The sequence below is a fragment of the Coregonus clupeaformis genome, chromosome 28, assembly GCF_020615455.1.
Source record: "Coregonus clupeaformis isolate EN_2021a chromosome 28, ASM2061545v1, whole genome shotgun sequence".
NCBI lineage: Eukaryota > Metazoa > Chordata > Actinopteri > Salmoniformes > Salmonidae > Coregonus > Coregonus clupeaformis.
Window position 1 is genome coordinate 28,037,483 of NC_059219.1, and position 12,599 is coordinate 28,050,081.

The 12,599-nt window shown below is 41.9% G+C and overlaps 1 protein-coding gene across 1 annotated transcript in view; it reads right to left on the reverse strand.

Annotated features, from left to right (window-relative positions):
• Window positions 1-10,794, reverse strand: part of LOC121543508 (phosphatase and actin regulator 4B-like) — a 60,748-nt gene extending 49,954 nt beyond the window's left edge. Inside the window, exon 1 of the mRNA XM_045208831.1 lies at window positions 10,683-10,794. The gene's annotated coding sequence lies outside the window, so the exon portion shown is untranslated. The remainder of the gene's footprint in view (window positions 1-10,682) is intronic.
• Between the last annotated feature and the right edge of the window lie 1,805 nt (window positions 10,795-12,599).

A 12,599-nucleotide genomic window follows, 5' to 3' on the forward strand; every position in this document is an offset into this window, starting at 1 on the left:
GGAGGGATTTTGTCCCACTCCTCTTTGCACATCTTCTCCAAGTCATTAAGGTTTCGAGGCTGATGTTTGGCAACTCGATCCCTCCACAGATTTTATATGGGAATAAGGTCTGGAGACTGGCTAGGCCACTCCAGGACCTTAATGTGCTTCTTCTTGAGCCACTCCTTTGTTGCCTTGGCTGTGTGTTTTGGGTCATTGTCATGCTGGAATACCCATCCACGACCCATTTTCAATGCCCTGGCTGAGGGAAGGAGGTTCTCACCCAAGGTTTGACGATACCTTTGATGCGGTGAAGTTGTCCTGTCCCCTTAGCAGAAAAACACCCCCAAAGCATAATGTTTCCACCTCCATGTTTGATGGTGGGGATGGTGTTCTTGGGGTCATAGGCAGCATTCCTCCTCCTCCAAACATGGCGAGTTGAGTTGATGCCAAAGAGCTCTATTTTGGTCTCATCTAACCACAACACTTTCACCCAGTTCTCCTCTGAATCATTCAGATGTTCATTGGCAAACTTCAGACGGGCATGTATATGTGCTTTCTTGAGCAGAGGGACCTTGCGGGCGCTGCAGGATTTCAGTCCTTCATGGCATAGCGTGTTACCAATTGTTTTCTTGGTGACTATGGTCCCAGCTGCCTTGAGATCATTGACAAGATCCTCCCGTGTAGTTCTGGGCTGATTCCTCACCGTTCTCATGATCATTGCAACTCCACGAGGTGAGATCTTGCATGAAGCCCCAGGCCGAGGGAGATTGCAGGTATTTTGTGTTTCTTCCATTTGCGAATAATCGCACCAACTGTTGTCACCTTCTCACCAAGCTGCTTGGTGATGGTCTTGTAGCCCTTGTGTAGGTCTACAATCTTGTGCTCCTAATCTCAGCTCGTTACCTGTATAAAAGACACCTGGGAGCCAGAAATCTTTCTGATTGAGAGGGGTCAAATACTTATTTCCCTCATTTAAATGCAAATCAATTTATAAAATTTTTGACATGTGTTTTTCTGGATTTTTTTGTTGTTATTCTGTCTCTCACTGTTCAAATAAACCTACCATTAAAATTATGGACTGATCATTTCTTTGTCAGTGGGCAAACGTACAAAATCAGCAGGGGATCAAACTCTTTTTTCCCTCACTGTAAACAGCAACACCTCCACCATTGGCATTTCTATCTTTTCTGTAAATGTTATAACCTTGTATTGCTATTACTGTATCAAAAGGTATTATCTAAGTGAGTTTCAGAGATAGCCAGAATATAAAAGTCATCTGTTACTAGCAAATTATTTATTTAATGAACCTTGTTTCTTAAGCTACATACAGTTGAAGTCGGAAGTTTACATACACCTTAGCCAAATACATTTAAACTCAGTTTTTCACAATTTCTGACATTTAATCATATTAAAATTCCCTGTCTTAGGTCAGTTAGGATCACCACTTTATTTTAAGAATGTGAAATGTCAGAATAATAGTAGAGAGAATTATTTATTATTTCAGCTTTTATTTCTTTCATCACATTCCCAGTGGGTCAGAAGTTTACATACACTCAATTAGTATTTGGTAGCATTGCCTTTAAATTGTTTAACTTGGGTCAAATGAGTCGGGTAGCCTTCCACAAGCTTCCCACAATAAATTGGGTAAATTTTGGCCCATTCCTCCTGACAGAGCTGGTGTAACTGAGTCAGGTTTGTAGGCCTCCTTGCTCGCACACGCTTTTTCAGTTCTGCCCACACATTTTCTATAGGATTGAGGTCAGGGCTTTTTGATGGCCACTCCAATACCTTGACTTTGTTGTCCTTAAGCCATTTTGCCACAATTTTGGAAGTATGCTTGGGGTCATTGTCCATTTGGAAGACCCATTTGCGACCAAGCTTTAACTTCCTGACTGATGTCTTGAGATGTTGCGTCAATATATCCACATAATTTTCCTTCCTCATGATGCCATCTATTTTGTGAAGTGCACCAGTCCCTCCTGCAGCAAAGCACCCCCACAGCATGATGCTGCCACCCCCGTGCTTCACGGTTGGGATGGTGTTCTTCGGCTTGCAAGGCCCCCCTTTTTCCTCCAAACATAACGATGGTCATTATGGCCAAACAGTTCTATTTTTGTTTCATCAGACCAGAGGACATTTCCCCAAAAAGTATGATCTTTGTCCCCATGTGCAGTTGCAAACCGTAGTCTGGCTTTTTTATGGCGGTTTTTATGACTCCAACCTAAGTGTATGTAAACTTCCGACTTCAACTCTATGTTAACGTGGGCTATTTTGAGCACTTTTCTTCTGGGATGCTTAATTGTTTTTATTGCTTTACTGGGAAGCTTAGCAGCAGTAGATGTGCTCATGTACTTTTTGTTAGTGCACACAGTGGATTGCCTCCTCGGTCACACCGGCTCAGTGCTAACAGTATAAATCTGGTTCTTAGGCACATGATTACAGCACACAATAGCTGTAGGATTCAGGGCAGTTAGAGGGACATAAATTAGGTTACTTATATTGTGACTACCGACGCCCCTGATGTAATGTACATTTTCTGAAGCATTTTGATAACTCTTAGTCACAATGGTAGGGAGTTGGGCTTGGGTCATTGCTAAGTTATTGTCTCAACGCAGCCTTATAATGCTGTGAAAGGATCCAGGAACCCAAATGATTTGGGTGGATCCCATCCTCCTTATAAAACGTGTTTTGTTTCCAAAAGGTATCGAAATTGTCAACAAAAAGTTACTCACATTGAGCTGCAATAATCACGTAGCCAGTTGTGAAGAGCAAGAATCCTGCTAAAGCATTCAATGCCATGATTCAGAGAGGGCACAGGGCCAGATATGATGGGTTTTTTGTTAGTGTCTAGCAGAGTGTCAATCAGCTCTTTAAAATCCAGTTTCAACAGTTCAGAGCTGCCCTTCATAATGTCATTAAAACCCACATGGACTACGATAGAATCGATTTCCATGTCCTGACGTAGTACTTTCGGGAGCAGCTTAGTAATGTAATTTACTCGAGCTCCAGGATAGGACATTGTTTTTGCACCAGGAACGGTCACATTTCTTGCCATGGAGATGCTCAAAATCACGACTGGCGAGAAGGATGAGGAAATTTGCCGACTCCCACGCTTCACAGGATGCAGGACTCCCCGACAGATGGAGAAGCCCCGCTCGATCCCGAGCAGGGACGGAAGATTGCTGACATTCGAAATCGTAGTAGTAGGCACTGCGGCCGCAGACACAGGCACCCCCAGCGACAAAGGTGCTGGAAGATCAGGCTCCAGGATGGCGAAACTATTCGTGGTTTGTATCCGCTCCGGGCCTCTCGTTGGGAGTGTAGACTGCTTTGCGGGAGGTCGCTGTCTTCGGCTTCCACGGCTCGTGACATGCGACCATCGTTGATTGCCTTTCTCCTCATGCTGTGCTCCTTCGACGGCGCTATCATATGGGGGAGCTCCGGGCAACACCGGCCAGTCGGATAATGACAAACGACAAGGCGGAGATGCATCCAACAAGCGCGAACGCCGTCCAGCCACCGGCGTAGAAAATGTAAACATTCCACTCTGCGTTTTCCCCAGTTTCTTACGTAGGCTGACGACCGGCGTGATCAAGGAAGCCACCTCAAGCCTATAATCCTCGGCAAGTAAACAATTGCCCGAATCAAAGCGTAATAGATACAGCTCCTACAGCGCTGGAACCGTTCATTTAGTTCTCCAGACAAAGATGGCTCCATTGCAAAACTAATCTGGTACCAACTTCGTTAGCTTGATGGCTAGCAGCTTAGCGTCTCTGTCAAGCAGGCTTCAACCTGTCTCTTAAGCGTGATTCCGGGACAAGAAATAGCGGTCCTAGGTGTTAAATGCTAACCGTGTCGTGGAATCCACGCAAAAACAAGTTCTGTATTCGTATTTATGAATAGCGTTATTGTTTTAATCAAAAATAACAAACCAAGTGTTTTCCAGCATCTCCTGTGAGGATCTTCTATAGTCGCATTGATATTAGTTAATCTCATTACCAATAAGAATAAAAAACCCTCGTTGCTTAAGCCATGATTAAAGAGTGCCTTCGGAAATTATTCAGACCCCTTTACTTTTTCTACATGACACACTTATTCTAAAAAGTATTCAATTATTTTTTCCCCTAATCAATCTACACATGACACCCCATAATAACAAAGCAGAAATAGGTTTTTGGACATTTTTGGAAATGTATTAAACATAAAAAACTGAAAGTATTCAGACCCTTTACTCAGTACTTTGTTGAAGCACCTTTGGCAGCAATTACACCCTCGACTCTTCTTGGGTATGAAGCTACAAGCTTGGCACACCTGTATTTGGGGAGTTTCTCCCATTCTTCTCTGCAGATCCTCTCAAGCTTTGTCAGGTTGGATGGGGAGTGTCGCTGTACAGCTATTTTCAGGTCTCTCCAGAGATGTTAGATCGGGTTCAAGTCCGGGCTCTGGCTGGGCCACTCAAGGACATTTAGAGACTTGTCCCGAAGCCACTCCTGCATTGTCTTGGCTGTGTGCTTAGGGTCGTTGTCCTGTTGGAAGGTAAACCTTTGCCCCAGTCTGAGGTCCTGAGCGCTCTCGAGCAGGTTTTAATCAAGGATCTCGCTGTACTTTGCTCCGTTAATCTTTCCCTCAATCCTGTCTCCCAGTCCCTGCCGGTGAAAAACATCCCCACAGCATGATGCTGCTACCACCATACTTCACCGTAGGGATGGTGCCAGGTTTCCTCCAGATGTGACGCTTGGCATTCAGGCCAAAGAGTTCAATCTTGGATTCATCATGTTGCTCATGGTCTGAGAGTCATTTAGTTGCCTTTTGGCAACTCCAAGCGGGTTGTCATGTGCCTTTTACTGAGGAGTGGCTTCCATCTGGCCACTCTACCATAAAGGCCTGATTGGTGGAGTGCTGCAGAGATGGTTGTCCTTCTGGAAGATTCTCCCATCTCCACAGAGGAAATCTGGAGCTCTGTCAGAGTGACCATTGGGTTCTTGGTCACCTCCCTGACCAAGGCCCTTCTCCCCCGATTGCTCGGTTTGGCCGGGCGGCCAGCTCTAGGAAGAGTCTTGGTGGTTCCAAACTTCTTCCATTTAAGAATGATGGAGGCCACTGTGTTCTTCGGAACATTCAATGCTGCAGAATTTTTTTGGTACCCTTCCCCAGATCTGTACCTCGCCACAATCCTGTCTCGGAGTTCTACTGACAATTCCTTAGACCTCATGGCTTGGTTTTTGCTCTGACATGCACTGTCAACTGTGGGACCTTGTATAGACAGGTGTGTGCCTTTCCAAATCATGTCCAATCAATTCAATTTACCACAGGTGGACTCCAATCAAGTTGTAGAAGCATCTCAAGGATGATCAACGGAAACAGGATGCACCTGAGCTCATTTTCGAGTCTCATAGCAAAGGGTCTGAATACTTATGTAAATAAGGTACTTCTGTTATCTATAAATTTGCAAACATTTCTAAAAACCTGTTTTTGCTTTGTCATTAAGGGGTATTGTGTGTAAATTGATGAGGGAAAACAAGGATTTAATCCATTTTTAAATAAGGCTGTAATGTAACAAAATGTGGAAAAAGGGAAGGGGTCTTCCATTTCTCTTCCTCCTTAGCTATAGAGTGACAACCAAATTAATGCAACCAAATGACGGGGATTAACGGTACATTTACTACTGGTGACATATGTAATGGGGAATCAAAAGGGCAAACAATTCACACAATGAATGCGCAAGAATTGGCAGGATACAGATAAGCCATTCTGGAGAGACACACCCCTCCCCTTCTTCTTGTCTCAACATTTTAAATGATAATCAAGGCACATTATCTTCACACATATTTTAGATGCTTTTCAATGACAGCCGCAATTCAATAATCAGCTATGCCTATTGCCACTCACGCTGCCCAAATTGTGGGCTTCCCAAATAGGCATAGGCCTACGAGCTTCTACTTTAAAACAATCCACAGCAAAATATTTCAAAAACCTAATGATCCTCAATTCCTCTGGCTAAGTCATGCTTTCTGGTGAAGTATTTTGAATGATTTTATATATTTCTGTATAGACAGGAGAAATTATCTAATTTTGGCAAATGTATTTTCATTTACTTCCCCATTGGACCCACCACTGTAATTTCTCTCCTGTTCTATTGGTTTTCATATCAACTTTATTTTGTTGTCCAGAAGCCAAAAGGCACAATCCTAGTCATATTAGCAACCCATCCTAGTTGTTCTATCTTTAGATTCCCCCTCTTTCTAAGTGTCTGACATAGATTTTCATCTCCGTCACATGGATCCGCTATCAGGTGCGCTGTTTAGAATGGTGTTTTCCCGCTAATTGCATTGTGGCCAATTTTTGAAAAGGACGTTTTATTGGCTGCTTCATTACATGAGTTGCATGTTCTGTTAAAATGCATTACCATAACCTAAATGTGATTTCTGTCATTCTGAAAACCGTGTGTGGACGCCCTAATGGGTTATGCACCCAATGCATATGGGTCAGGTACATTTCTCAAATGGCCGGTACATTAAAATCTTCCCGGTCATGTTGTCTGGCGCAACACTTTCCTAACGGAAACCCTGGCTGAGAGCTATTGAAGTGGCTTGTCAGAGACCTGTCTCCTCTTTGGTCTAATTGAATCATGCCCAGCTGATGGGTTAAGCATCCTGCTCTGCTCTTAATGGCCCATTACAGTGCATTCCAATAGGATGTGGCGAGAACTGCACGAGCACTGAGACAGCGTTTTCTCCGACAGGCAAATTAACTTCAAGACCTCTCAGGCCACAAAGAGTCAGCATCAGATAATGAGATACAGGTTTATGGGGCAGGTATTGGAGGTGGCCAACACAGACAGTACAGACACATAGGAACGAACCCCACTACTAGCCTAGTAATAGGTGTAGAAAATATGAAAAAGGATTCAATCATGTGCACTGAAGAGGGATATATACTGAACAAAAATATAAACGCAACATGTAAAGTGTTGGTCCCATGTTTCATGAGCTGAAATAAAAGATCCCAGAAATGGTCCATATGCACAAAAAGCGTATTTCTCTCAAATGTTGTGTACAAATTTGTTTACATTCCTGTTAGTCAGCATTTATCCATTGCCAAGACAATCCATTCACCTGAACGGTGTGGCATATCAAGAGGTTGATTAAACAGCATGATCATTACACAGGTGCACCTTGTGCTGGGGACAATAAAAGGCCACTAAAATGTGCAGTAGTGCCACAACACAATGCCACAGATGTCTCAAATTTAGAGGGAGTGTGCAATTGCTGACGGCAGGAATGCCCACCAGAGCTGTTGCCAAATAATTAAATGTTAATTTCTCTACCATGAGCCACCGCCAACGTTGTTTTAGAGAATTTAGCAGTACGTCCAACCAGCCTCACAACCGCAGACCACGTGTAACCATGCCAGCCCAGGACCTCCACGTCCGGCTTCTGCAGGATCGTCTTAGACCAGCCACCCAGACAGCTGATGAAACTGTGGGTTTGCACAATCGAATAATTTCTGCATAAACTGTCATGTGCATGCTCGTTGTCCTCACCAAGATCTTGACCTGACTGCAGTTCGGCGTCATAATGGTATGGGCAGGCATAGACTACGGCCAACGAACATAATTACATTTTATCGATGGAAATTTGAATGCACAGAGATACCGTGACAAGATCCGAGGCCCAATGTCGTGCCATTCATCCGCCCCCAGCACCTTATGTTTCAGCATGATAACGCATGGCCCCATGTCGCAAGGATCTGTACACAATTCATGGAAGCTGAAAAGGTCCCAGTTCTTCCATGGCCTGCATACTCACCAGACATGTCACCCATTGAGCATGTTTGGGATGCTCTGGATCGACCTGTACGACAGCGCATTCCAATTCCCGCCAATATCCAGCAACTTCGCACAGCCATTAAAGATGAGTGGGACAACATTCCACAGGCAACAATCAACAGCTTGAGCAACTCTACGCAAGGGAGATGTGTCACACTGCACAATCCACGCCCCTACCTTTTCTTTTAAGGTATCTGTGACCAACAGATGCATATGTGTATTCCCAGTCATGTGAAATCCATAGATTAGGGCCTAATGAACTTATTTAAATTGACTGATTTCCTTATATGAACTGTAACTCAGTAAAATCTTTGAAATTGTTGCATGTTGCATTTATATTATAGTTCTGTTATAGAAATGATTTGAGTTTTTTTATTCCTTGTGTTACTATTTTTTATTTTATTTTTATTGGGCACCAGTTGTATTCGGCGCATGTGACAAATAAAATTACTACACACCTTTATAGGGTTAGGGTTCCTACATGGCTATATTGCCATGTTACATAGCTTGTTTACGGAAGAAAGACAGAAGACATAGTGGTAATTATTTATCTTGCGTGCTCCGAACACCTGTGTGTAAGCATAACTGGGGAGGAAGTGTAGTTCGTCAACTGGAGGCACACTCAGCTTGTGGATCTGTGCAAAACTGCTACTACAGTAAGTGTATATTTTTTATTAGAAAGATTTTTCTCGCTGATATTAAAGATAAGGGTTTGAAAGTGATGAGTCACTTTTCTAAACGTTAAAACACCGCCTCGGAATTGTAGTTCACATGCACCAAACTGTATGTGTAGACAGCTTGACATAAATGGTAGCAGAGGGTGAATGTTGAACTTTTGTTGCACAATCACACTGTCGGTGTGATCGAGGCGTAAGCAAGCGGTTCGGATCTGCTGGCTAGCGTAAGCTATCCTACAGCTGAGCCATGATGCTGCAGGAGCGAGTAGTATCCATATTAGGCTATCATGTCTCCATATTCGCTATAGCACAGAGACATAAATCATGCATAAACAAGTCAATGCAAAGCTAACTTGAGGTCACAGGAACGCTTAATATTCGTCTCTAGATGGTAACTTACCATTCGCAAAACCAAATCGACAACAACCCATGAGTTTATCTTGCTCTGTTTGGACGCATATTTTGGCTACAAACGTTAAAAAAAATTATAATCATCATCATAATAATATAAGACGTTTCGCTTGTGTATCCCTTGAAAACAACGTCGACACTGAAAATGGAGAACGGTGTGTATGCTTATGAGTACTAGGCTATCGCGCCAGTAGAGCTTGTATTTGAATGTACGCGTGGTATTTACATCGCTTACGGATGGCGGAGGAGAATGCAACATGCAGTACATTTACAAGCACAGTAGCCTAATGATACGATATTAAACTGATTATGGAAGTAGGCAGATTATACAATATTCATGTAAACACCCTACTCTGCTTATCTTAATGTGCGTAAATTCAAAATAGAAGTAAGCATACGCCGATTAAAACACCTGGATCTCTGAGCAATCTTTCCAATTATTAGGTAATGTAAACACCTTAATTGGCGTTCCAGTGGTGTATTTGATCTGCGCATGTGCTAGCATTTAGCACGAGTGAAGTGAGTTCGGCGCAACTGAATGTATGCGTTTTAGAAGTAGTTTTCACATACAAACTTTATATGTCAGAACTCAGAATCAAATATGCTTGCCAAAAATAACATGTTCGCTGTGGTAGATCGTTTATTTCGATTGGCGATTTTCTGCATTTATTAAAGTGCCATCAGGTTTAGATGAGCAATTTTCTGCATTTATCAGTGCCATCAGGTAGACTGATTTCAGATGTGTCCATGTAAACATGATTAGGAAAATCGTTATTGCAAAGCATGTAAACGTTTTAATCGAACTATATTACATTAAACCTGACTATCCACAATAATCGCATTATTGTGTGCATGTAACCGTACACATTGTTGCGGTTGGGTGTAATTGTTACAATGCAACATTGTAGCAACGTCAACACTGTTGGTTTTAATGGATGAATGATTAGCGGTTTGCTACAGTGCAACATGTAAAGGCAACAGTGCAGAGCACATTAGGCAATACAACTCCCGCGAATAACGGAACAGGTAACCCATCAAATGGGTGTTCAATCAAAGGCATAGCCTATTCGTAGACTCAGTTTAGCCTATTGTATATATCAAAGAAAGCCGCAGCAACATTTCTAACTGTTGCTAATGGCTGAACAGTGGACAAATCTAGCAAATGATGGACCGCATAGATAACTATAGCGGCTGTTTTCAAACTCATTAAGTAGCCTACAAGTACTGGTTAGCCTAATTAGCAACTGGCTATTTCGTCAGCTGTAGCCTATCATATTCTTGCAAAAAAAAATCGAATTGAATAGACTACGCCGTTGTAATCAACCCACGGGGATGAAGAATAGCCACCACATATCGAAAAACCACAAACAGCAGCCTGTAGCTCACCTCTTTGTAGGAAAAAGAGGCTTGCTAATTGCTACCCAGTGTAACATCACCGCTCCATCCCACTGATTACATCTAGAGAGCATCATCACGCGCATCCATTGTGCTTGAACGCCAACAGAGCATCAATGGAGATCAATGTGGACAATACACCATCACTGATTTATGCGGTAAAAACAAAATAAATATGTACTTAAACTCACAAAAAAATGACATTTGGAAGAAAGTTATTATAAATCTATATTTTCAATGGCAATGGAATTGTCTCTTAGTGATTGCCAAGTTAAAACATTTACATTTTTACATTTACATCATTTAGCAGACGCTCTAATCCAGAGCGATTTACATTGTGTTTTGCAGGGAATTCTTAACTCTACCATGTTACTTCAGACCTCACATACCTTCTCTCCTGACTCATGAATTGCCCTCCTCTTGTTTGGAAATCGGTTACAGTCGATTTAATATAGCTAGGCTACTCAGCCATTTCCTCACCAAACACTTTTTCCCAGTCGAAACTTTTTTTAACGGAATGACCGGAAACAACCTGGAGGGCATTTCGGTAGTAGTAGTTATTGTGTACAACTGCAGCCAGAGCATCTCAATGGCCTACTATGGGTGGTAGTCGCAAATCGAATCCCCCTCGGATAAAAAATACTTCAATACCCAGCATGCATTGTAAGGAAAACGGTCCAAGCGCACTGTTACAACTGTTTTCGTAATCTAAAATCATTATGAGGTTCCTAAATGAAATAACGCACTACAGCTGACTGTTACAAGACAGTCTTCTTTGTTACAATGTCAGCTATGTTTAATTCAACATTTTTATTTTTATTATCACAAAAGACCATAATGATATGCTGGTAACTGGTCTCATAAGCTTTCAGAGCAACTTGAGCACAAATGGAGCATGGACAACTCTAAAGCTAAATGTGTTTTAAGAGCTTTTGATGAGTCAAGCTTGAACTCGTTTTTTAGCAAAAGACAAAGCTCTTGATGTACTGCACTCTTATGGGGAAAAACGGGACTAAGTAGAACCATAACATGTTCTATGGCTGCCCCTGTAGGATAACCCTTTTTTTGGATCCAGGTAGAACCCTTTTTGGGCTGGGTAGAACCCTTTTTGGGCTGGGTAGAGCCCTTTTTGGTATCAGGTAGAACCTTTTCACCAATATGAAGTGTTTGTTTGGTGAGTGCTACCTGGAACTAAACGTGTTCTACCTTGAACCAAAAAAGGGTTCTCCTACAGGGACAACTGCAGAACCTGCTTTGAACCCTTTTTCTAAGAGTGTGCAGGTGTAGGCATAAGTCTTACTTTATGTCGAACAATTTTATTCTTGTTTCATATGTAACAATTATACAGAACGTGTCATATCAACTGTAATAGCCTAATTGTTGCCATGAATAGAACAAATATATATTAAGTCAGTTTATCATATTGAAAATAATTTTTAGATTGAAGGTACATTGAATCAGATCAAGTAGGCTACAGTATAGCTAAAGCCTGTAAACTCTGCAAGCTCCAGCTTCAATTTACATTGGACACACAGCCTCATCTAGTGGCTGAATGGTAGTAAATAGTTTACTGACTCCTGAACATGCTGCTTATTTTCTTGACATTATAGTTATGCTCTAGGAATGATCTTGTGCCAGTGGGTTGTGATGTGAAGGGAAGGCAGGAAGGACTAACGGAGTATGAAACAAAGGGATGGATCAGCTGGAAGCTGTGGCAGAACATTACAAATAAGATAGTGTTTTTATTGACCATAACAGATTTACGGGGAATAACATTTGGTAAAACAGAACTCATCAGTTTCCATAATCACAAATATATTATTTGCCTAAATGCCATGTTTCTTACTGGAAGGTTTACGTGAGGGCACTAAATTGAAAACAGATCATAAGAGCATGTTTTTCCTTGGTTAAAAATAAATTATAGATTTTTGTAGGACAAAGGAATGCAATGATGACTACTGAAAACTACTATTTTAACCTTTACAACATGCACATCTGATCGAATCCACTACTCCGTTGGTACTCTCTAATAGGTTCTCCACAGCTAGAACTGAATGGAGGAAGTTTTTTTGAATACATATTCTAGTATTTTGAAACCCGTTACGCACTTGACTAAATCATTGCATGATAATGTATGTGTACAGAGCTGCCTGTCAACAACTTTTCCATGTAACTTCATCAAGGAAGAAGCGTTTTTAAGTCTATAAATCTGATTTCAGCTTGATGGTTGTTCTTAGATTGAGACATTATAAAGTAATCAGGCATTGGGCAGTATTACACCTCCTTAGATATGAGCATGTGCCCTT